Genomic DNA, 27,213 nt, shown 5'->3' with positions numbered 1-27,213 from the left:
CTGCAGATATACTGCATCGCTGTCACATATTATTGTTAATATATTGTTTTAGTGTTAAATAAGTAGAAAAGTATATTTTGTCACTATTAGTCAGATAGTATAGTAAATAACATGTCAGTCTTAAATATTGCAGTAGATATATTATGTATTCTGTCATTCTTGCATATTGTAGTATATATATTCTGTTATTCTTGCACATTGTGAAAGATATGTCAGTGTAACATATTGTAGTCACTGTAATATGTTAGTAGCATATATTGTAATATATAATGTTTTGGTATTATTATAGAATATTAATATATACATAGGCGCAGGTGCGGTTGTGTGGTAAGAAATTTACTTTCCACCCACATGGTTCCATGTTCAGTCCTGGTGCATGGCACCTTGGGCAGATGTCTTCTATAACCTTCAGCTAACTAATGCCTTATGTGTGGATTTGGTAGACGGAAACTGAGAGAAACCCATCATATATATATATATATATATATATATATGTGTGTGTGTGTGTGTGGTGTGTGTGTGTGTGTATATATATATATATATACATATGCATATGTGTGTGTGTGTTTGTCTTTGTGCCTATGTCTGTCCCCCATCATCACTTGTGTTGGTATATTTATGTCCCTATAACTTGGTAGTTCAGCAAAGGAAACTTCTCAAATTAGTGCCAGGCTAAAAAAAAAAAAAAATGATGAGTACTGGGGGTGATTCATTTGACTAAAAGTTCTTCAAGGTGGTGACCCAGCATGGCCGTAATCTAATGACTGAAGCCAATAAAAGATAAAAAATACTTAGTGCATTCTTTAATTGATTCATTTGTAGAGATGCCACTGAAAGTTTAATCTTGTCATGTATCTTGAATAAGTCAGCTTGATGGGGCTTATTCCTCACCAAGCTATGCTATGTACAGGAGGAGCTGAACTCATTACAGTAGACAAAGGAGACTAGACCGTTTTACAGTGCTGTCATTGGTGAAAGTGTTAAGTTGTTCCTACCTTGGGGGAATCTAGCTCCAATTAGTAGGACTAAATCATTTGTAAGTTATATATCTTGATCACACCATAAAAACTGTAAACTGCTGACCATGAGCCACTGAGGGTGCTTCTTCTTGGTCACTTGACCTTCTAGAAAAAGTAGCCAAATATCTGTTATAGATAACATCCTGCCATCTTGAAAAAGAGAACATACTGGACAATATATTCAGCGATGGCTGGAATGTCATTGATTATGTATGTATGTGTGTGTTTACATGTATGTATATATATATATATATATATATATATATATATATAATATATATATATAATACTAAATGGGACAAAAACGCAAAACATCCGGACAGTTAGGTGATACAAAAATGGGACAACAAAACATCCATATATATATATATATATCTGATGTAATCAGGGCTGGTCTGATGTTAAACACCAATTGCATTTATAATAAATTATTGACCAGTTCTTTTTTTCTTTTGTTATGTTACTTAACCATATCTGGACAAATGGTAGTGTCAGATGATATCTTTATTTAGAATTCTGACATAGTAAAACAACTACTGTAACAACTATTTGTTTGTATATGTTAATTTAGTTTCATCACCCCCACCACCAATACCGGATATCTCTATATTTTTGCTCCATCTATACCGGATGTCGCTTCTCCCACCACCATTATAGGTGTCTACTCTTCGAACCCCCCTCTTCAATACGCTATTTCACCATGCATTACCCCTCTCTTGATATCCTACGTTCTACTTGCCTAGAACCTGTCATCATTTCTCTGAACCACCCCTCCCCACTGGTGCTCCCCTATATATTTCTGCCCCCCCCCACATAAAAGCACCATCCGAACGTGGCCAAGTACTTCTGCCAATGCCAGACCCCTCTATGATCAGACCCTGATCATAGATTTACTTGACCTGAGATGAAATTCTTAAATTACACTTGTACTATTGACCAGTTTTTTACGTTGCATGTCTGCCTGCATCTAGACATTAAACATTTGGTAAACTCCAATGTCTAGAAATTACCAAATTCTTAGACATTTGGTTTGAATTCTAACATTGTTACAAAGCAACTATTTTTTTGTCATCATCATCATCATCTTAATGTCCTTTTCTATGCTTGCATGGTCAGATGAGAGTAAGCTGGCAGAGTTTTTATGTGGCTAGATGCCCGTCCTTCCTGATGTCAACACCTGCAAACACATGCCCAGCAAGCAGCTTGGGCATCATTACATGGAGAATTGGAAACAAATGATATCAGTTGAATGAGCTTTTTGTTTATAAAGATTGTGTAACATGTCAAGAAACTTGGACATGCTTTTGTAGTTGATTGCAGGCAAATTACACTGTTTGCTTGCAAAGCCATTGTTTACAAACAGCAGATATGAAGATGAGGGGAAATATGAACTCACACAAACAGACACGCAATATATCATCATAATCCATGCTTGCATTGGTCAGCCAGAATTTTTGTCAAGGCAGATTTTCTACAGTCAGATGCCCTTCAAGTTGCCAACTCTCACCTGTTTCCATGCAAGGCAATATTTCCTCATGGCCAGACATGTTTTGCTCATGGAAGACTGAAATCAAACAACATTTCTTGAATGACATTGATGTTCATTTGCAACTATCACATGCGGTGAAGACAAGGGTACACACAAACACACACATGCATGCATGCACGCATGCACACACACACGGCTTCTGACAATTTCAGTCCTCCGCTCACAAAACTTTGGTTGTCCTGTGGAGACTATAGTAGAAGACACTTGCATACAGTGCTGCATAGTGAGATTGAACCTGAGATCACATGTTTGGGAAGCAAACTTCTTACTATACTTGTGGGCATGACTGTACAACAGGGTTCTTTTAGTTTCCATCTTCCAAATTCACTCATGAAGCTTTGATTGATTGGCCTGAGGTTGCAGTAAACATTTGCTCAAGGTACCAATCAGTGAGCCTGAAATCATGAGGTTGGCAAGAAAATCTTCTTAATCATAGTCATACCTGTGCCTTGTATATATTGAAAATAAGGTGAATCATTTGTTTAATGATTATTTATAATCTTTGAAGCTAATTAAGAACTAATTGATAAAAGAATTAGTTAATCATTTATTCAGATTTCATAGAGTAATTAGGTGAATGTTCTAGTGAGGTATTTTAACAACAAACCAATCACATTACCATTACTTGGCTTTGTCAGCAGCAGCACTGCTGCTGCCACTGCCACCACCACTATTTGTGTTAGCTCAGAAGAGGAATGACAGTTCCCTATTTCCTTTGGCAGTTTTGTAGGACACTGGACTTTATTGATTGTTTTGGTCTTCTATCTTTTAAGAGTAAAGACAATTCATACCTTTAGTAGATTGGCTTTATATGACTTCACTATTGTTCTCACCCTGTCTCACTTCATATAAATGTTATGTCTCAGAATTTCAGTAATTATTAAATAGACATATTTAATAGATTTCTTTGTTCAAATAATTTGCTGGAATTATCAAAATTGTTGTTTATAAAACCTAATTGTGAACTAATTGTGGTAAAGATCTCAATTTTGTCACTGTTACATCTTAATAAATTTCTTCCTTCTTTCACGACTTGTTGTAGTCATTACATTAACCTACAAAGTGGACTATATTCTGAGAGAAAACTGCTCTCACACATATACTCTCCATTCTTGTAGCTACCATCCAGCAGTGTCTCCTTCCTTAACTACTGCTACCTCAAGTAATGATTGAAGGAAAATAGCTTAATGTGTAATATTATTTGAATCTAATTTTTTTGCAAAGTATGGGTGACAATTCCAGACATGTTTGAGCCTTATTCATTATTGGAGTACAGATGTCTTTGTATTTGCCAAATCAGTATTAAAATAATCACTATATTGATGTATAGTAACATGTTAGTTGTTAAGCTAATGTTTTCTTCGCACTACATAAGTATTATTAATTAATTAGATTTCCCCCTCCCTCTCTTCATTATGTTTGATGACTTTAATTTAACTGTTACAATAATGGCCTTTGTTCCACTGAACTTCTTAACTCTCTGCTATCTCCATTTAAACCTATTCAGTGTATTTGTCTTCTACTCACATTTCATTTCACTATTACATTTCTTTCATTTCTCTGAATCTCCTTTACTGCACCTAACCTGCAACTATAAAAATTAGCCACTAGGTCAGCCCAAGCTACTGATGAAACCTCTATATAGTCACTCAACCTGCTAGAAACATCAGTTAAATCATCTTCAGATTACACTTGACCATCTTAGAAATAGAAGGCACATACTGCAAAATGTAGTTCTGAATATAATAAAAAGAGACTAGATGGTTGTGGCAAGTTGCTTTGATCACAGGTCTGCTTGATTGGCGCTGTAGTGGGATTAAATAATAAGGGCACACTGGACAATGTAATCCTAGATGTACAAAAATAAATGATGGACACAGTAGGAACATCTTTGATCATAGATCAACTCAGTCAGAACAGACCTGGGGTTAAACAATAACATTTTTACTTAGTTATCTTGAGGCATCAATTTAGAAAGATCTGAAATAATTATGGACATTGTCTCCTCTCCTTTCTCATGCTGGTCAACAGAATAATAAGCAAATTGAAATGACTGGTACTAAGACTAGACACAGAATACACTAATGGCTGCTAATGTGGAAACATTTGTAAAGCAAGGGTCAGTTCACATTATCTTCCTCTACATTGAAGAATAAAGAATGGTGGTTCATCATTGATTATCTTAGTTGTGTAATATTTTGTTACCTGACAATTGTTAACTACCCTCTTCAACTTTGTTGCTCACTAAATCTCTCTCCCAACAGTATTAATACTTTAGCTAAATCATAATCATCATCATTATCATCATCATCATCAACACCTTTGTTTCTATACTCTAGTATAGAATAGCCTCTGATTAGTTCAGCTATTACTGACTTACTTCATTGTCTCCTTCTTGACAACAATCTATTTATGATTCCCACTGTTATTGATTACACATCATTACTACAACCATTCACCATAGCCAATGCATTCACATCACATCACTATCCATTAACAGCATAGTCAGAGGAGGAGGAAGAGCAGCATCTATGAACTTTTTGCAGGCCTTCTGTGATTAGTGGGGAGAAGGAAGGAAAATCTTGATGTTTTCAAATTGGAAATATGATCCAAATGTTTGCAACTAAATAGACTCTGTTAACCCTTTTGTTACTTATCTACTTGAGGCCATCCTTAGTTCACTATTGCAACTCACATCCTGTTATAGAGTTTATATTTAATCCTTTCATTACTATATTTGTTAAAATACACTGCCTTTGACTCAAATAATTTTGAAAGTAATGAAAACTTTGTTAAAATAGCTTTGTCATTATTAAGCTGGTGTTAGGGTCATAAATTAACATGAAATTTTGATGAAAAGTTTTAATTTCGATCACTTTAAAACAAGAAGCATGTATCATAGAAGCAGGGGTTGACTTGGGCAGGGAGGTATCAAAATTTCTATCATAATTTTAAGTAAGAATCTGTTTTTTTTTAATGTTATAACCCCCAGCTTAATAATGGCAAAGTTATCTTATTATCATATGTGCTTTACCCTCGGTAGTCAGCCATAATAGTGGAGACAATCCCTTCTAGATTAAGTTAATGTGGAATTGGAATTTTTAATTTTAAATCAAGGAGAAAAAAGGTGCACAGAATTTTAAATTTCTTTTTTTTTTCTTACACATTATAAAGATATTAAAATTTTGAGTTGTTGGTATCCATGTATAGCACTATTTCATCCTTGTTTGGAATCATCAGTACAGCATAACATGAGGCAAATTAATTACGTTAAATTAATTAAACATTTTACCAAATTCCTTCAAATTCTTGAATATTTTAAAATTGTATTTCATTAGAAATATTGTTAGTGAAAGGGTTAAAGACATTTAAGAGTCAGGTTAACCAAACAACAATTGACTCTGTCTCCCAATTACTAGTAATGGCACCCATTATTACTGACCATGATATAGCTTCTGATATCAGTAGCCATAAATACTAACTATAGTTTGTTGACAATTTCCTGCCAACAAATTATCTGCTAGCGTTTTTGCTTTTAAAGATAACTGGAATGAAAAATCTTTTACTTGAAAATCAGGTAAGGTAACTACAAGAACATCTTGCTGTAAAACAATGCCTTGGTAATATGTATTCATTTAACTCATACTAGCATGGAAAATGGATATAAAATGAATGAATGAATGAATGAAGCACCTCTATTCACAGTATCCAGTAGTACTTTCCATAAGATATATGTGCTATTTGTTGCTCAAATTATTCTCTTCACAACCTCACAATTTAGGGTTGTGGTCCTTCTGAAAATAGTGCAGTACTATGACTGTATCTGTACCAAGTTGTGATGATAATCCTATTAAACTCTGTTTAATCTGATTGTTAGGATATTGTCATTTAATTAGATCAGTTTGTTTTTATTCAGCTGTTTCTGTGGTTTCTCTCTTAGATGCTTTTGTTGTTTCTTATGTTGTTGATTGTGTATTATTGTTATGTTAATGTTAACTTATATGAATGATGGAAATTGAGTGAGTTTAAGGAATGGCTGAGTATTAATGACATGAAATGATGTGTGCAGGAGAGATGACTGTCGGTATAAACCTGTGTATACATTATAAGTGCCAGATGATAAAATGTTGCGTACTGAGAATTGTTTTGTTCCTGCTCAGCCCTGGTCCAATAGACATACAATCAAACACATTCCAACTGTTCTAGTTTTTTAAGAATATCTTAGATTAAATTATTTAATGTTTCCTTAATTTTTTTAAAGATGGTAGGGTGTAATTTGAAGGAGATTTGGTTGCTATTCTAGCGGGTGAAGCTACTTGTGGAAGGAGACTCCATTAGACATAGATAGAAAAGATGAAGTCAGATCTTTAGATGTTGTACCTCACAAACATGATGCTGCAAGATGGGGTTGAGTAGGGATTTGCTGTACTACAAGCCTGTTCATCACTTTCTGGTATGGAAAATCAGCTGTTAAATTGAAAGTTATGGAGGAGGAGGAGTTGATGGTGGTGATATACAACAAATGGTCTAATTCTGTGTAATACTGGTACAAGATGTACTTGTATGGGAATGGTCAGCTTTGGTTAAGTTGTTCTATGATCAAAGAAAGACGTAACTTGTTTGTACTGTCTTGTTTTCAGCTAGGTTTTCATGGCTACATTATCCAGTATAGCTTTTCCTTTTTAAGGTGTCATTGTGATTTGAGGGAGATTTGGCCATGGTTTCTTGCAAGTTGAGTGACCATATACAAGTTCTCTTATTGGCATCACTGATTCTATTGTTGACTCATTAGTAATTGTTGGCTAAAATCTTTAGTAATAGTGATGGTTGTTGTTTTGTTTTGTTTAATCCTAGACCAGTAAAGACAAAGTATTTCCACAAGAATATTACCCTCCATTTTTTAAAAAAAGAGAAGTAGGGTTTGATTCAAGAGAAGTTTGGTTAGTATTTTTACCAAGTTTCATCATTGGCTTGTTTCTTGTTTTATTTGATTATAGAAGGATTCCACCTCATTTTTTTGCTGTTTCTCTATTTATTGTTTACTCCCACTTCCTCATCCTAGTTTATTTTTGGGCCTTTTTTTTTTCACAATTGGATAATATCCTTCTTTACGCTTACCACTTAGCTGTGAAGAAAGTTAGTTGAATCTATTGATTGTTTAGGTCAGACAAATTAGAGAAAGTTGAGTTAGGTGCCTTGCTCAGAGATGCAGCAGAATATCCATATAGTTAGTAGTCTAGCATTTTAATATTATAGCTATTGTAGTCCAGCTGACTACTGAAGCTTGCAATATATGTTGTATTTTATATATTTGTGGAGGGTGATGTTTTGTACTATCTTATATTATTGTTTGTGTTAAACTGTTCCATTTCTTGGTGTTTTTTGATTTTGCATGCACTGTTGTTAGTTTAAATGCTGGACAAAATGCCTTGAAGTAGCCTCTTTATAAATTTGTGGTTTCTATTTTAATAAACTTGGATTAACTTTATGAAAATAACAGGCTAAATAGCAGTTCTATAATATAAGATTTATCAGTTGTAATGGTTATGGTCACTTATATGTATATCATGCATTTATAGGATATGTAATTATGCGATATGAGGTTCTAGAGAAGGTGCCCCTATGTCAGTGAACCAGAGTACAAGAAGTGTTGTGTTCCACCATAAGACTTTTACATACCCCACCCCAACAAACCAAACTACACCCCTTTCCCTTCCCAAAGTGTTTCTCTTTTCTTCCTCACATTTCCTCTTCATACACTATGATTATCTCCCACTCTCCAATCCAGTCCTTGCTACCTTGCTCACTGTATCATTGCTTCCCCCATCCCCCCTCAACATACCCAAATTCCCACCAGTCTCAGCATTCCCCTGCCCCACTTCCCAACCTAGTCCTCACTACCCTGCTCATGTATCACTGCTTTCCCAATATCCCCTCTATATACCCAAATTCTCTCCAGTCACTACATTTCCCCACTCCCAACTCGCAACTCCTTGGCAATACCCTGCCAGCACCTGCCACAATTCATTTCCCTCTTCCTTACTCTATGCCCTGATCCCTGTTTCTTGCAAGTATACCCTGGCACTTGCTGCCATGCCTCTCCTAATCTCTCTCTCTCTTGCTCTCCCCTCTGGCTGAGCAATCATGTATCTCTTCTACAGCAGCAAACCTGTTTCTGCCTTCATTCTTGATCACTTTTCCTCTCCCTCCTCCCCTTGCTCTTACCTCTGGCTAGGTAACCATTTACAGCAGCACACCTCTTGTTAATTCCCACTCTCTCTCTAGGTAACTGTTTCTGCCCTTATTCGTGTTAACTCTCATTCTCTTTTTCTTCCTCTCTTTCTCCCTCTCTCTGGCTGGTTAACCATGGACCTCCTCTACAGCAAGACATCTGTTTCTGCCTCTCTGTCACTCTCTAATTTTTCATCATTTGATACAACATCACCTCCTCCGCTGCCCCCTCCTCTCTAAAAGACTCTTTGTCTTGCAAAGTCACTTGGTGACCCTACCTGTGTAGGTGCCATTTAAAATGCACCCAGTCCACACTGTAAAGTGGTTGGCATTTGGAAGGGCATCCAGCTGTAAAAACTACACCAAAACTGACCTCGCCTGTGTGAGTGCCATGTAAAATGCACTCAGCCCACTCTATAGAGTGGTTGGTGTTAGGAAGGGCAACTAGCTATAAAGACCACGCCAAAACACACTCAGAAGCATGGTGCAGGCTCCTGTCTGGCCAGCACCTGTCAAACCGTCCAACCCATGCCAGCATGGAAGGAAGACATTAAACAATGATGATGATAATGATGATGACTTACAAATTTCTTCATTTCATGCTATCCTAATGATGGAACTTTAACTACTAACATTTGATATCTGATACAGACAGAAAGTTGTTCATATAGAATTTTATATCCTGAAACTTGATCTTTAATTTTATTGAGTTTTCAACATAACTGTTGTCAAGTTGTTGTATAATTAATTACAATATCAGTTAAATATTCTTACATCATTAATTGATCAATCTTCTCTTCCTTTGATTCATTATTATCTTCAACACTATTTATATCTTATGCTAATTTCAAAATCTATCATCATTATCATAATCATTTACATTGTCATACTAACTGTCATCATCATCATCATGATTCACTTTTTCACGTTAACCACGATCACCATTATTGTGTCTTAAGTACTTCTAAAAAAACACGACAGTCACAGCTGGAATGTCTTTGATCATAGGTCCACTCAATCAAGGTTAATTGTGGTGGGGGTTAAACAACAGCAATAATGCTCAAAATATGCAATTTTTCTTTCTCAAAGGAAAAAGAAACATCTCTGAAAGTGGTCATACATTGCATAGAAGAACATTTTTTAATTTTAAAAGCAAAATATTTTTGTTTTAGCTTCAATGATAGGAGAAAGCATGAATAATTTCATAGTTTTAGTCCCATGCAACAAACATTTTTATCAAAAAAGTTGTGAGGTGAAATATCATGAAAAACATATATGGCAAAAAATTGTATTTAAGTATAATTAACTTTTATATTTTAAAAACAAACTATATTTTAAATAAGCTTCAATGAGAGAGCTCATTTCAAGGAATTTCACAGTATCAATCTCTTGCATTTTAAAAGAAAAAAGTTATGAGTGTTGTTTCTCAAATTTCATTGAGGGTGAAAATATAGTTATTTTTTATGAATATTGTTCTATAAGGGGACTGGCATCATTGAGGTAATTTTCAATAAGGTAAAATTTTAAATTATTAATTGACACATTATTAATTAGCATAATAGCATAGCCTGGAAAAAACATGGATTATGTGGAAAAATGCAAGAAAAGAGAAATATTCTTAAGATTATAAACCTGGAAAAATACAGGACAAGTTATTACATTTGGAAAAGTTCAGGACAAGGTAGGGGAAGAGGGATAGAAGAATTAAGGAGGGATGAGAAAGAAAGAAAAAAGAAAAAGGGACAGAGCAAGGTAAAAGAGGAGGGAAGGTGAGAATGAAGGGAAGGCTAAGAAATGAGAGAGATGGGGAGTGAAAAAAAGTAAACTGGAAAGAACGAAGTAAGTGTAAAGGGGCTGAAAGAAAGAATAAGAAAGTCGTATAGAATTTAGATATATATATATATATATATATATATATATATATATATATATGTGTGTGTATGCCACTATATGTATATATAAAAAAAGAAAAAAAAATGGAACAAAAACGTAACAGGCAATAACAAGATATCCGGAGAGTTAGACAATACAAAAAAGGACAGGAAAAAACAAGGATGGGTCATTTGGAGTTTTCTGTGTGTGTGTGTGTGTGTGTGCGTATATGTGGAAGCGCGTAGCTTAGTGGTTAGGGTGTCAGCATCATGATCGTAAGATTGTGGTTTCAATTCCTGGACCAGATGACGCATTGTGTTCTTGAGCAAAACACTTCATTTCATGTTGCTCCAGTCCACTCAGCTGGCAAAAATGAGTAACGCTGCGATGGACTGGCGTCCCGTCCAGCTGGGGAACACATACGCCATTGAAACCAGGAAACTGGGCCCACGAGCCTGGCTAGACTTTAAAAGGGTGCATTTATTTATTTTTTTACAGACATACATACACACAAACACACACATATATAATATTTTTTTGTAGTTTCAGCTCAGAGCTGCAGCCATGCTGATTCACCGCCGTTTTGCTACACTGTTATTACTGAGAGCCTCCTCCAGTATGAAGAATGGAGTTTGATATAGCTACCCTCATTTGCACCTCTTGCCTTGATGTGGGTTCATCTGGGACTCTCGACAGGAAGAGGTCCAGCTTTGATTTAAAAACACCTACATCTACTTTGTGCAGGTTCCTCAAGCTCTTCGGGAGAATACTAAAAGGCTGTGGGCCCTTGAAACCCAGGCTGTTGCAGTAACTAGTCCTGAAGCACGATGGCGTTGCTGGGATCTTTGGCACTCTGCAGTATCATCCCATTCTGGCATTGGTATAGCTTTCAATGCCAAACTTTGGCACAATTCCTTCAAGGATCTTCCAGATTTATATTTCTGCATACCTCTCCTGCCTTCTCTCCAGGGAGTAGAGACTTAGCTGTTTCAGCCTGAGGATGAATGTTTGCCAGAGGACCATCATAGTTTCCTTATCTCTGGTTCTGAATGTTCTTAGGATCCATCCAGCCAGTCATCTGCACTTTGTTGCCATCCTGGTAATTTGCACTTGGAAAAAGGTATCTTCACTCATGTCGATACCCAGGTCCCTCATTGATTTAGGCTCTGGGATTGAAATTCCCTGTGGAGCAGTGTACCCTGTAAGTTTCATATTCAGTTTTGGACGCTGGTAGCACAGGGCTTGGAATTTTTCAGCATTAAACTGCATATTATTATCCCCAGCCCATCTGTAAATTGAGTCCAGCTCCTGCTGTAGATGTGCAACATTGCTGGGGTTCTGTATTTTCTGCGAGACTTTTGTATTGTTTGTGTAGCTTGCAAGGGTGGCTATCTGGGTTCTTGAGGGTATATCTGAGAGGGCCACTATAAAAAGCAGTGGTCCCAAGACAGTGCCTTGTAGAACACCGCTCACTATTTGTGTTTTTATAGAGGTGGCTCCATTAGCCACTACTGCCTGACTTCTATCTTTCAGAAAGTCATGTAACCACTCTCCAAGTCCTCCGGCTATACCGAGATCACGCAGTGTGTGGCATATCATACCATGATTCACCTTGTCAAAAGCTTTTGCAAAATCAAGGTATATTACATCCACATTTGAGTTGTTGAGTAACTGCCTCAGCACCCAGTCATAATGTTGTAAGAGCTGGGTCAGACAGCTCCTACATGGTCGAAAGCTATGCTGGGTATCACTCAGCAAGTTATTTTCTTCAAGGAATGTGATTAGATTCTCTCTGACTATCTGTTCCATGACTTTACTGATGTGTGAAGTCAGAGAGATAGGCCTATAGTTTTTGGCATCTGCTCTACTTCCCCCTTTATGGATTGGGCATATTATTCCCTCCTTCAGCTTGCTTGGCAGTCTGCCATTTGCAAGAAAGCTCTGGAAGAGAATCTGGAGGGGTTTTGCCAGGGCATGCTTACACGCTTTGTGGAGGATTGCTGGGAAACCATCAGGACCAGCAGTTGAGTTTGTGTCCACCTCATCTATGGCTAGTAATATATCTTCTTCACTAATATCGATGTATTCCATCGTAACTGCCTTGCTGGTTATAGGCGAGGCGGCAAAGAAGTCCACTGGTTCGTTCACTTGTCTGTGTTCCAGCGGGGTGGTAAAGACACTTTTGAACTGGTCATTTAGTACCTCACTGATCCTAGTGGGACTGTTTGTGAGGAGCCATCCTTTTGGAAGAGTGGTCCTATCTTGTAGTGTACTGAGGCTGTTTCTTTCGTGCAATGAAAGAAGGCCTTTGGGTTTGACTTAATGCTTTTTATAACCCAGGCTTCTTTGTCTGCTTTCTCCCTCACATAGGATTGTTGCAGCCTTTTTTCAATCTCCATCAGTGTTGCTTTTAGGCAGGACCTTTCGCTACTTTTGGGATGTTGATTGAGTCGATTTGCGACCTTCCTCCCTCGTCTCATGAGGATCTTCCTCTCCCTTGGAATCTTGTTCCTATTTATTTTGGCCTTGTGTTCTGGGACATATTTCTTGCATGTGGCTTGCACAACAGATACATAAGAGGTGCAGCAATATCAAAGGAAAGCTAACTGGGAAGATAGTTTTTGTATGTGACAGATGCTCAGGAGCAATAAACACTGAAAATGTGCAGAGAACAACTTCTGCCACATTCCAGGGAGAAAAACTAGAAGTAGTTGATAGCTTCCATTACCTAGGTGACCAAGTCAGTAGTGGGGGAAGGTACACTGAAAGTGTAGCTGCTAGAATAAGAATAGCCTGGGCAAAGTTCAGAGAGCTCTTATCTCTGCTAGTGACAAAGGGCCTCTCACTCAGAGTAAAAGGTAGACTGTGCGACGCATGTGTACAAACAGCCATGGTACACGGCAGTGAAACATGGGCCATGCCTGCCGAGGACATGCATAAGCTCACAAAAAGTGAAGCCTGTATGTTCCGATGGATGTGTAATGTCAGTGTGCATACTCGACAGAGTGTAAGTACCTTGAAAGAAAAGTTGGACTTAAGAAGCATCAGATGTGGTATGCAAGAGAGACGACGGCACTGGTATGGTCATGTGGCGAGAATGAATGAGGATAGCTGTGTGGAAAAGTGCCACACCCTAGCGGTTGAGGGAACCTGTGGAAGAGGTAGACCCAGGAAGACCTGGGATGAGGTGGTGAAGCATGACCTTCGAACATTAGGCCACACCGAGGCAATGACTAGTGACCGAGACCTTTGGAAATATGCTGTGCTTGAGAAGACCTTGCAAGCCAAGTGAGACCATTACCTTGTGGCCTATGCCAGGGGTGTAACCAGCCCACTTATGCGTACCTTTCCTTCATTGGACACTAAACTCTGCTTGTGAAGACCTGTTGAGGCAAGTGAAATCAAAATCAAATTCGATGATTGGCATCTGTGCTAGTGGAGCACTAAGAGCACCATCCGAGCGTGATCGTTGCCAGTGCAGCTAACTGACTTCCATGCCAGTGGCACGTGAAAAGCACCATTCAAGTGTGATTGTTACCATGGTCGCCTTACAGGCACTTGGTGGCACATAAAAAAACATTTGAGCGAGGTTGTTGCCAGTGCTGCTGGACTGGCTCCTGTGCAGGTGGCACATAAAAAAAACACCATTTGAGCATGGCCATTGCCAGTACCGCCTGCAGAGGAGACCCTTTAATCTTGCTGTCAAGAACTTCTGTAGTATTGATGACATAACAAAATGCAACTGGTATACACTGTCAAGTGGTTACTGATAGGAGGGGCATGAAGCTGTAGAAACTATGAAGTAGCCTCTGTAAGCCTCATTGCAGGTTATCCATTTACTAGGACAGTAATTGCTAATAAGAACTGATACAAGTAAAAGGTAGTCGTTAGTCTAGCCACAAGCAAGAACCCTAGTGCTGGTGGTATGATAAAATGCCACCACGGTAGAGTATGCACAAGAACAAAGTTGGCTAGTTTTCAGTGTTACTGTGTGTGACAGATGGTGCAAAGTGTGATGAGTAATGAGTTGATGTGAGGTCCACCTAACCCATGCCAGTATAGTAAAATGGACGTAAAATGAGGATGATGTTATACACAGTCAAATATATGTACATGTTCATACATGCGCGTGCGCACACACACACATTCACACACACATTCACACACACGCACACGTGTATATGTGAACACATACATATATGTAAACACATACATATATGTATATAGGAGATGAACTCAGAACATAAAAGAGACATACAAGTAAAATATCAGTAGTCTTGCCTTTATGCCTACTCTACTGTGCACTGAAAATGTTAAATACTGCCATCATCATTGGTTGAATCCTGTAGAGTACATCTCCACTGAACTGTGTTAAAATCCAGCTTTTTATCCTGGTTGTAGTGGCTGTGTTAAAGAATCAGTATTGCTATCTTTATGACTGGGAATATGTTGTTATGTAGCCCCAGGTCATCTATGACCAAGCAGACCAGGCATTATGTGGTTATGTAGGCCTAGAGCAGCTCTGACTGAATAAATCTAACTGGCTGTGTATTGTTATGTATCTTCAGGTCAGTTTTGATAAATACCAGACCTAACTGGTATTATGTTATTGTGTTGCTTCAGGTCAGTTCTGAACAAGCAGATCTAACTAGCTGTTACATTTCAGTTTTGGTCTATAGTTGGAACCACTTTCAACTTGTGAACTTTAGAAAAACCCGAGTGTCACACTTTAACATTTTTCTCCATAAATTTTCCCAGGAAGTTATCAGTAAAATACTTCTTAGTGTAGATAAGATTTGTTTGCATTCGCCTTCTCCAATATCTCCTGTATTTCAGGAAATTCCATTCTATAAGCAATTACTATAATTGTTGTTATTGCTATGATATGATTGTAAGTTCTCAGTTTCAATTTCTTCTTGAGACTGTTTCGCATATTTCACAAATTCTATAAATCTTCAACTTCATGTCTATGATGAAGGTGATCCTTATTATTGTTTTTATTCTAAGGTGGTGAGCTTGCACCACTTTAGAATTGTTAGCATGCTGGGCAAAATGCTTATTGACATTTCATCCATTTTTATGTTCTGAGTTCAAATTCTGCAATGGTTGACTTCCTTTTATCCTTTCAGGGTTGATAAAATAAGTACCAGTTGAACACTGGGGTTGATGTAATAAACTTACCCCTCCCCTGAAATTCCTGGCCTCATGCCAAAATTTGAAACTGTTTGTATGTTTGTCCTCAGTTTTTTATATAGTAAGATGTGTTATAAGAGACAGTTGGGTGCTATTTCTAGCATATTGAGTGACTACGTAGAAGCTCTATCATTGGCTCAATGCTCTTTTGTTGACTCATTGTTTGCCAGTTACGAAAGTGGTCACTTGATCTGCTAGAAATAGCTGTCAAATCTTTTACAATTACAATCCAGTGCTTTAAAAAATACATTAGATTTTTGTCATCTTAGATATACCATGTCTGTATAAATTATAAAAGTCACAGTTGGAACCCTGTGATCTGAAATATACTGGATCAAGGTTGATCAAGCCTAAACAAGCAATAAATTTCTGAGACATTTATTTTTTATTTTTGACTTATTTTGAAGAAGTATGGGAGCACACATCACCCTTAACAGAGTTTTCAAGACTGGTGAGAGAAAAGGAGGAAGTTACTCTTTAACAGTGACATATCTTCTGATAAAGGTACCTGAGGATCAAGTGAACTTGTTTAACTGAGTAATAGATTTAGTCTACCTACCACAAATAAGAATGGTTCTTCAAATTGGCTCCTGCATATTCTCCATCTACTAAATTTTACTCACAAGACTTTGGTCAACTTGTGATTATGTTAGGAGATATCCAATTTGAATTTTATCTGATTTGAACTTTCAAATTGTGAAATATTATACAATATTCTATCAACAATGATGCTAATGCAAATGTACCAGACCACAATGGCTATTATTATTTTATAGGATATAGTACTAACATAATACTTTACTATTTCAGCTTCAAGTTCCACAGGGTTTTAAATTGACTCAAGTAAGTCCCTGTAATACACTAGTAATATCGTGGAGTCATTTCAGTCGATGATACTCAGTTATCCTAGAATAAAGGGCCTTCCTTCTAACTAGTTGAAATCCTCAGAACTTATTGTTGTAAATTTTTCTTTATTAGTCATGTTTCACCATCATAGAGAATTTTTTCATGTGTAGTTCACATCCTGTCTTTTCAATACAGCAAAGATGCAAGTTTTTAAAATCTCATTTGGATATTAAGGAACCTGATGACACTCTTATGTTTTAGTTGCAATTGATTTGTTTGTTAGAAGTAATGCCCAACAGTCAAAAGATAGTTATTGTCCATGGGTCATTTGTGTGAATTATTGAAATTTAAATTCTGTTAAGTTTAAGATGTATTGCATTCATGTTGTTATACCCGAAATGTTTTTACTTTTGCAAGTGCTTTTGTCTGCCATATTTTCCTTTACTTTGAAAGGGAGAGCTTTGTTTGCTAGTCATTAGCTTATCTCAGGATGTATAAAACACTAACCTAACCTATTTTTTTTACTTGAACTTGAGAAATTTATTTAATCTAATCATTGCTAATTAGGAACTACTTTAGAAAGGTGATTTTCTGACATATGGTCTAGTCTATAGGTAACATGGCAATGTGTTTGTTATCTATAAATATATGTTTTGATATAACCTTCTAAAATTGCATCCAGAAAACTCATTTAAATATCAAAATATACCACTTTATTTATTATAAATGTTAATTAAATATCAATAGCTGCTGTAGGATTACTACCATCCATCTGGTATAAATATAAAGGATTATTCAGTTTAAAATACAAGGTTTGTTTGTTTACTTATTTATTTATTTTTTGCCGCTGTCCATGTTAGTGTCCAATAGAAATGATTAGTTCTAGGAAAGAGAGACAAATATAAATAGACTATGAAGTCAAGGTTTCTATTACTTAAGTGTCTACTCCTATTAATCATGTTTATACATGAAGATATGTTTTAAGGGAAATTTAGTTGCTTTTTTTCTTGGAGGGTGAGCAACCACATACAGGTGCCCTCTTAATCTGCCTTGAGCTTCAAAGTTTTATCTAGCTATACTTTATCTCAGTGTATCCTATTATAGCAAGTCTTAATTCTTTAAAATTACATATTAAAAATAAAAAATCATATTTAGCTGTTTTTTTCTTCTTCTCATTTATAAGTATTTCATTATTTCTTCATCTAAATTAGTTTTCATTTCACTCTACAAATATCTATATGCTGATGATGTGTTTGTATGATTACATGATATGTAGTTCTGATTGTCCACTTTGATTGATTGTCTATAAATATTATAATGTTTCTCTCATCCTATTGTTGTTGATGTTTCCATATGTATTTCTCATGTCATTTTAATTGTTGCACTCAGTAATGCTTTTTTTTTTTGTATTTTCACGTTTGACATTCTTCTGGTGTAAACAGACAAGTGTGTCCATTATTTGCTGTTTGTGAGGAAATTGTACTGGATCTTCAACAATATACATAGCACTTGATCATGTACAATTTCTCTGCAGTTGTAAATGCAGCAGATAATAATCACCTGCTTGATTATATTATGGCTGCTTCTTCTAGTTTCACACTGTTGTGTAGCTGATAGATACTACTGCAGCAGCAGCAGCAGCGGTAGCAGTAGCAGCAGTAGTAGCAGCTAGTGTATGGAAATAGTGAGCCTATTTAACTTTCTGCTGCTACTCTACAGATTGCCACAAACAGACAGTCTCATATTCTTAAGCTGCCATATAGAAATGCTTGCTATATCATAGTGGACATTTCTGAACATCATTGATATCTTGGTCTTCACGCAAAATGTGCCATTCTTGTGTATTTCAACCATTCCACAGATGAGAATCAGAAATGGCATCAAGTAATATTTTCCACAATATTAGTTAGTGTTTTGTGTACTGTCATGTAGCGTTTCTTCCTTGTTCTGTATTTTTGTTAATTATCTTCTTATCACTTTTAAACTAAAATGGTACATTTTAGAAAATAAAATTGCTAGAGAAATGTATTGTTCTAAAGAGAAAAGATTACTTAGAAATGGTTTATTTTTCATATGTTCTTAACTTGACTCTGCCATATAAAGATTTCACAGAAAATAGTATATATTTTATCAAAAGAGAATATTTAAAAACATTAATTTGACAGTGTATTTTGTTCACTCTTCCTGATAAAATTAACATCTTTGTTATTGTTATTTCATGTTTTATTAGATACAAATTGTATTAGTTACAAATTGCTGCTGATCTTGTACAGTCTGTTATTTAATGTATGCTAATGTTGTATAAAGGTACCACTGAATGGCATTGAACTTTGGTATATTGGGAGGAGAATGTGACAATGGTGAAGAAATAAACACGAGAGGCATAGTGGAATATTAGAAAAAAAAACCCTATGTGTGAATTACCTGTAATAGGTAAATGTTAGTACTACAGTTAATCTTTTGCAGATTTACACAGATGGCTGTGTGTGTTTTAGTGTACATTTGTATTTATACACACACATACTGACACACACACACATGCATGCACACACACACACACACACATGTTTATTGACATACACCTAAGTAATCATTAGTTATAGATTATTATTATTAAATATTGTATCAGATTACTAGATAATATATAAAGATATTGTAGTGTATACTTGCTTGTACTGTTTGTTACATCATATTACAGTGTTTACACTATAAAATAACCATATTGGTAATGCTATATCTGATTTTTTTTTATCTCATCAGTTATAAACCTTTAATATTTGTCTGGAAATATCAATTCATTTATTATAATTTTACTTTTTTTTTTCTGAGATTTCATTACTTGATACTTCTATCACATTCCAACACAGAATACAAGCTAATGAGGGAGACTTACATGTTAGAAATAGTAACAGATCTCCCTCTTACTATCATAAAAAGAGATGGATTCATTGGTTAACATAGTCAGGAATATAGTATGCCTGAAAAAAAAAAGAGGTGGATGGTCATTGTTGGATTACCTTTGATTATAGGTCTCTGCTCAGTCAAGGGTGACTAGGTCTAAATATCAATAATGCAAATTATACATTTTCATTCTTCTTTGTGAAATAAGTTATGGGAATATAGAAATTAAAATGAAACTTCCTTTGCTGTAAAATATATTTGAAGTTCTCTCTAAATATGTTTATTTCATTAGCTAGCAGTGAAAGCATTCCTACATATGTCCATTTTAGTTGTTGCCCTGATAAGTTTTAGGAACGACAACCATGCAGTGTTTAAAAGATGTAATTTATGTTATTGTCACACAGAGATTCTGAATCTCTTTGTTAGATGGCATATGCTAAGTTGACATCACAAGACCAATTCCTGTTGTCACAACTACCAAAACTGTTTTCTCTGATGAGCTTAAATATGTCATTCGTTAAGACTGTTTTAGAATAGAATATGTTCAGTAGGGAATTATTTATTGATTTCACTGTAAATTTACAGTGGTTTTTGCAGCCTGCCTATGAAAACACAAACATACCACCTGGCACAATGTAACCTTTAATTAAATAAGGTGTCATTTATTTTAATATGTAAATTTTACCTTGGATTAGTACATAGTAGTAATTTAAAACTACACCCACACACACATAAACATCTCACTGTCCACCTTCAGTGAGTTTACTACTACTATATTATAAATGGTCTCAATTCCATTATTGTTGATGACTTTATTATAATGTGTGTTTCTATGTATTTCACATCATAAATACACATTCACATGCACAAACACTCACGCAGACATACACACAAACACACACACACACATAAACAGCAACAACAACATCTAGTTCAATGCAATTCAGAATTGTAGGTTCACTTTAAAGGAGTCCATTCAGTTCTATAATTGATTTTTTTTTTGAGTGACAAAAGGTGTGTAGAAGGGGAAATAGTTGGTAAAAATCAATATCAAGTATATTAATTATACTTATTATGTTGTCTCCAGAACTTGATGCCAGCAGAATTTGAACTTGCAACAAAGAGATATCAAATGCGACAGTAAAGTGTTGGCTTCAGTACCCTACTGACCTAAATTGATTTATAAGTAAAATATAAAAAAGATTGTTTTGCTTAAAAGCATGTAAAATGTCTTTTGAGGGAAATTTATCATAACGATGTCTGAGGCTGCCTAAACAGTATTTAGTATTTAAGTATAATTGGATATGTTTACCATGAGCAATATCACTGAGGTAGATACATGAGCATTACTTTGGTACCTATGTGTAACTTGCTGTCTAAATTTTACAAAGCTGTATGCTCAATAGTACCTTAAACATTAAATATTTTTTCTGTGTTTTTTTTTCTATCCCATAAAGGTCTTTGCCTGAAATGCCATATGGATATATTAAACTTTGAAACATCATATGAACTGTTTCACTGTTTCTTGATACAGTTGATAATCTTGTTGCACTTATTTGGGTTTCAATTGCACCATCTATCATGATCTTGCATTGTCTGGTAGGTTAGTATGGCATCATCCTGTGTTTGCACAATATAATTTTTATTGGATAGTTGACTTAAGTATGTCCAAGTTGTAATGTCCATAAAGAGTGCATCAATTAGTTTTTCCATTGCCCTCCAGCAATGTGCTCTGATGATATCAATGATTTACAATTTTTTCTATTGATGTGATGTTGCTCCTAAAGTATGCAAAGGAGCTCACAGATTTTAGGAGATTTTGTTTAATTGTTCTCATTGAGCCCTTGTAATTGAAATAGATGTATTCAGTCTTTGAAGTATTACGATAAAAGATGATGATGATGATGACGACGAACTAGCATACCAATATATTTTTTATTTCTCAGTTGTGCATGACTAATTGCCTTTAAATCAAGTTTTTAAGCTGGTTAATATAAAACAAAAAGCAGGAAAAATACATTGGTGAAAATTAGCTCGACTGTTGTAGTTTAATACCAGTTCACTTGTTCTGGGTGATCTCCCATCAAAGGTGTTCCAACTGTTCTGTTTTTTTTCAGTCAGGTGTATCTAGCCCTACATCATCCAATGTGCCATTCTATTTTAAGGCAGTAGGACATGATTTGAGGGAGATTTGGCTGATATTTCTTGCAAAGCAAGCTCCTGTATAGAAGTCTCTTAACTTTTGTTGTTTTTGGCAGTTTGATAGACTGTACAGAAATTTTGGCACTTTCTATTGAGAGAGAGAACAGGAATGATAATGAATAGTGTCTGAGAACATTAAATAATAAAGGCCAAAAGAGTTGACAATCTATGAAGGAACTGAAGTTTAGACACAAAGTTGTGTTAATCTTTCTTTTACATCATCATTGGTAAAGGGAGAAGATAGTTAGGTTTCAGCACTTCTTTGGAATTAATTTCCTACCAAGATCAATTTATTTTGCAACTCTTTGGCCTATTTACTAATAATATAAGAAAATTTTCTTACAAACAACAGGCCTTATTGGTAGTTATAGTATAAACTACTATCAAATAATTTAAAAGAAGTAAAGTGACAGAAAGTGTGGGCAGCTGGCTTAGCTGTTTGTGGTATTTAGTTATGTTTTAGTTCTTGTAGGTTGGACTTTGGCCTCCATTATCATATATCAATAAAATTATTTTTTTCTTGTTATTCTTCTTTTGTTCTTATTAATGTAGCCCCCTTTCTTTTTTTTTAATTCCTGTTTTATTTTTACTAATGTAGCCCCCTTTAACAAAATTTTTTCCATACCTTTTTTTCTTCAGTGGTGGGCATATCATACTGCCCAACTTTAACACCACAACCAACCCTTGGATATCCTTATCAGGGTTCACTTGTTGCAAGCATCTGATCAGGTGTCTGGATCAAAGATTTCCATGACCTATCCAAGCACCCTCTATGCTTCCCTATAACACCCAAAAAATAAGCATATGTCCATTGGACTATTCTCCTTCTTCTTAAACATCTGAGGTCTTCTGTCTAACCTAGGTCTCACACCCCACTACTTACCCTCAAAACAGATCACACATCATGTTTCTCCTGAGGCACAACTTTCTTAACTCCTATTCACAACCCATCTTCACTGCCCAGGATATACTCTCTACTTAAATTTCTTTCTGAAAGGTAGTGTCTGCACATACATAGACTCCACTCTCCTTGTCTTTCACCTATATCACCTAGGTTCAGCAACAGTAACTTCCAGTTACTCTAGCTCAACATCTCACTTCCTCATTCCCCCAAATACATCTGTTCCCTGTATTGTTCTCTGAAGTTCTTAGACTACCAGCTACTCTGACTATTGCACCTTCTACATTGAGAATATATATTTTGCCTTTCCCTTTCATCATCCTTGTTAACTCCTCGTAAATTTCACACTCATGACTGGTGTAGAAGCAAAATCCTGTGTTGTTCTTAACTTTTTACACTATCTTGTTTCATTCCCTCTTTACATTCCTGACCATTGCTTAGAAACTACAAACATCCTTGACCTCTTTTATTAGGCATAACAGTCTCTGCATCCATAGGGTCATCCAGCCACTACTTTATCACAACTGCTCAGCACACAACCACATACCACACAACATTCTATTTACCTTGGACCTTATGGCACTTCAAACCAGCCAATTGGTCAACTCCACTGGTTTTATGCTACTTATCCCTGGCAGCACACAGGTTCACTCCTGATCCTTCAGAAACAGTTATATTGGTAACTAAAACTATCCTTTTAACCATGTTCCTTCACATTCCCCACACAAGAAACCTGGATGGTGTTCACTCAGCAGTGCAACTCTTGTAACTCTGGTATGCTACTGATGCCCTGATCCTTTTGGTTCCTTGTCAAAAAGATTTACACCAACTCTGTTTACCTCTCCTTCTATATAAGGATACTTCGTAAGCAGTACCCTAATGGAGAAAGCCTCTACCTTTGCCATCTGTTTTGTTTCCAACTTCACATCCTTGGCCAATGCTCTTCAAATCTTTCCATTTCTGTTTCAATAGGCTTCTCACACAGCTTATACATATGTCAAGTGCAGAAATGCCTCTAGCTACTTCAAACAAACAAAGCCACCTGTCCTGACAATGCCCTTTCCATTACATTTAAACAATGTGCCCCAGAACTTGCTCCAAACTTACCAAACTCTTTAATTTTTCTTGCTCTTTACTAGATTATACCTTGACATTTGGAAGCATGCTTCAGTGAGTCCTGTTCTAAAGTAAACAACCCCTCCAACCTAGTTAACTATTGCCTTATTGCTCTCACTTCTAATATCTCCAAGATAATGGAAACAATCATTAACAATGATTTTCTCCATCTCCTCTCTCTCTCTGTCTCTCTCTCTCTCTCTCTCTTCAGTCACTATCAGTATAGTTTCTGTAGAGCCAGATCCACTGGAGACCTATTCTCTTATTTCACTCACCAGTGGACTGTTCTTCTAAAGAAGTTTGGCAAAAGCGGTGTTGTTACTCTAGTTATCAGCAAAGCTTTTGGAAATGTCTGGCATGTAAACTTTCTATCAAAAATTTCCACCCATGGGCTCCAACCATTTCTTATCTCTTGGATTGGTAACTTCCTATCACATCATGCCATTTAGCATGTACTGAATTAACTCTTCCCACCTCACTCTCAACTCTAATGTTCCCAAGGGTTTGGTTATGTCCCCTACTCTCTTCCTTCTGTGCAACTCGCTGCCACATTTAACAATACCTACTCTTATGCAGTTAACACAACCCTTTATTCCTTCCTAATCTTTCCTAACCATGCATCATTCACACACAAACTAGACACAATATGCCAAACCTGCATTGATTCCATTAATGGAGACTTTAAGAGCATTTTTCAGTGGGGTCAGGTGACCTTGTCTCCTTTAACAGCAAAAAAACTTGAGTAATACTTATTGAGAAAACACTACTGCCTCACCCCTCCCTCTAAATGTAAGTGGTACTTAGCTTGAGCTCTTATCGCCATCACAAATGCTAGGCCTTACTTTCACAAAAGATGTCTCCTAGCAAAAGCATGTTTTTAGCCTAGCTAGGATTCCAAAGACTAGCCTTTTTCGCTTTAGGGCCAGAAGATATTTTAGCCCTCAACAGCTGCTGACATTCTAGAAGGCTCACAATAAAGTACTGTACTCACATCTGGGAGGGTGTCACTGCTGGGAGGACATCCTGGATCATATCCTGAGAAGGGATACTTGACTGACTGGCATTCTATTACTAACAGATACATTGGTGTGTTGTCTTTTCTCAGAGCTCACTGGTCTCATACCTTCACTACTTCGACAGCCTCAACCCACTCTTCTTTCCACTTCTTGTCTACTTTGGTGTGTTCTGCATGAACCACAGTGCTTAACTCTTCATCCCTAGAACATTGAGAATCTCTTGCAACAGTTTAAATGGAGCATCAATAGAATCAATCTTGTCAGTCTTGGTGGACCTGCAATGCTCAAAGGTTCTACTCCTTTCTATAGACTCAGAAGTTAAAAAAAAAATAGCAGCAGTAATATATCAGAGATAAATTCAACTATCCTTGTGTGAAAATTAAAATCAGTATATTTAGAAAATTATATTTTGTTGTTATAAAGTCCTTTCCTTTATTTCTTTCTCTTTATAAATAAAATATAGTCACATGTTTACAAAAGCCTCTCCTACTGTCAGATTTTGTCTTCATCTAGGCAAAATTTACAAATGCTCTTTACACACACACCCACAGCTGTTAAGTTAGTGCTTCATAGTCACATGCTTTCAAGTGTTCCATACACACATACATAGTATTAAGTTACTGTTTACAGTTATCTAACATCTTCACAGAATGACCATTTTGTTTCTGTAGTTCAAACCAAACACTTATCTTAATGTGTCAGTTAACATTAGTATTGATTATTTTGCCATCATAATTCTTCTACTTTGTATCTTAAGCCTATCACTTACTGATAATATTAATGAAATGAAGTTAAATTGTTAAAATATTCAGTGAAAATTGTCAACATCTCTCTACTATTCTCCTATTAAGCAATATATTTATATATATGTCTAAAAATAGAATAGTTAGTTGGAGACTTGCTTTACTTATGCAATTCATAGCCAAAACCTGTTTGGGATGACTTAATTTTTCTTGTATTCTTTTAGAGCTAATAAATTAAGACGCTAATTGAAGTTGGTCAACAATTTCTTCTAAATAAGGGTTTTCTACCAAAGAAATAATTGAAAATTTTGATAGATCTAATAATGCATTATATATTTAATTTTAATAAGTCTATTATAATGTTTTATATATTTCTTCCTTTGTCTAGAATCTCTATACTTTAAGAATATAGTTAATTGAATGAATCTAAGAAATTTAGCACAAAGCCAACTCAACATAATTTGAACTGAAAACATAAAGGATTAAGACTATAATTCAGTGAAAGAGATTTAGTATAGAATTCCACTGTAATTTACCCTATCTACCAACACACCATCTTAATGAGATTTAATATCAGAAATTAGGCACTCTTCAGCAAAATCCCTGCTTTCTCATTTTTAACTTTTCTTTTGGATACAAGCCACCGATGCTTGTGATGTCTTTATTTACTTAGTAGCTATTGTTTGCTATTAGGTCAACTCTGGTCAAGTAGGCCTGTGTATGTTTACGGGGGGGGGGTTTCCAGCAATGACCTTGTCTTTTCTTCAGACAACTTGTATCTAAGACTACATTATCCAACAATGTGCCCTTCCCTTTTTAAGATTGTAGAGTGTGATCTGCGGGAGATTTGGCTGCTATATTTAGCAGATCAGGCGACCATATAGAAGCTTTTTTGTTGGATGTTATTTACTTGGTAGGTTGAGATGATTAACACCCCTTTGATTTGCAGTATTTTTTAATTTTTATTCTGGCACTAAAAGTAACAGCAATAACAACAACAAAATTGCTGTTTTCATCCTGCAAAGTTTAATTACTGTTAAAGACCAGCCAGTTTTGAAATGTGATACAAGAAATTTCAAAGTCTCAGTTTTCCCCAACTTTCTAACTTTAAAGAGATTCTTCTTTACAAAAATATATAATCATCCTTCAGCAAAGTGACTGCATAGAAATTCTTTTTATATTATTATTATTAAAGAATTTTTACAGTTTAGAAGATGAATGATAGAACAGCACAATATTAAGGCAAAATTGAAATCTCGCCTTAATACTTTGCTTTGTTGTTAATCAAATTTATAACACTAGCATTTCAAGTTCAATATAGAAGTTTAAACTGAACCTTTATGTGTAAGAAACTGGTGATATTTTGTGTAAAGCTTCAGTTTATATTCTAATTTCAACAAATATTCTGAGCCATTTTAGTTAGTTTCTCACTCTCTTGAATTGAGTGGCTGAAAAGTAAGAGTAACATTGAGGGTTGGTACTAGGGTGAAATGATTTAATTTGGTTTATTGGGTGGGTAAGTTATCTAGGTTGTTGAAAGAACTATATTGAAAATGTCTTAGCAACTTTATCTTTTATTGTTTAATTGTTTTAGTCTGCCCAGCAAAGTCTGCAGCCACACTAG

The 27,213-nt window shown here is 35.8% G+C and overlaps 1 protein-coding gene across 6 annotated transcripts in view; it reads left to right on the top strand.

The window, feature by feature from the left end:
* LOC115230269 (rab GTPase-activating protein 1) overlaps positions 1-27,213 on the top strand; it is a 140,938-nt gene that overhangs the window by 22,477 nt on the left and 91,248 nt on the right. Inside the window, exon 1 of one of the 6 annotated variants that reach the window (XM_029800483.2) lies at positions 18,370-18,594. The exons of the other annotated variants lie outside the window; for them this stretch is intronic. The gene's annotated coding sequence lies outside the window, so the exon portion shown is untranslated. Of the gene's footprint in view, positions 1-18,369; positions 18,595-27,213 lie in introns of those variants that run through there. 6 annotated transcript variants of the gene reach the window in all.

The sequence above is a fragment of the Octopus sinensis genome, linkage group LG2 (assembly GCF_006345805.1).
Source record: "Octopus sinensis linkage group LG2, ASM634580v1, whole genome shotgun sequence".
NCBI classification, from domain to species: domain Eukaryota; kingdom Metazoa; phylum Mollusca; class Cephalopoda; order Octopoda; family Octopodidae; genus Octopus; species Octopus sinensis.
Note: the sequence above shows the minus strand (reverse complement) of the source record. Positions and strands in the feature narration are given on the sequence as shown.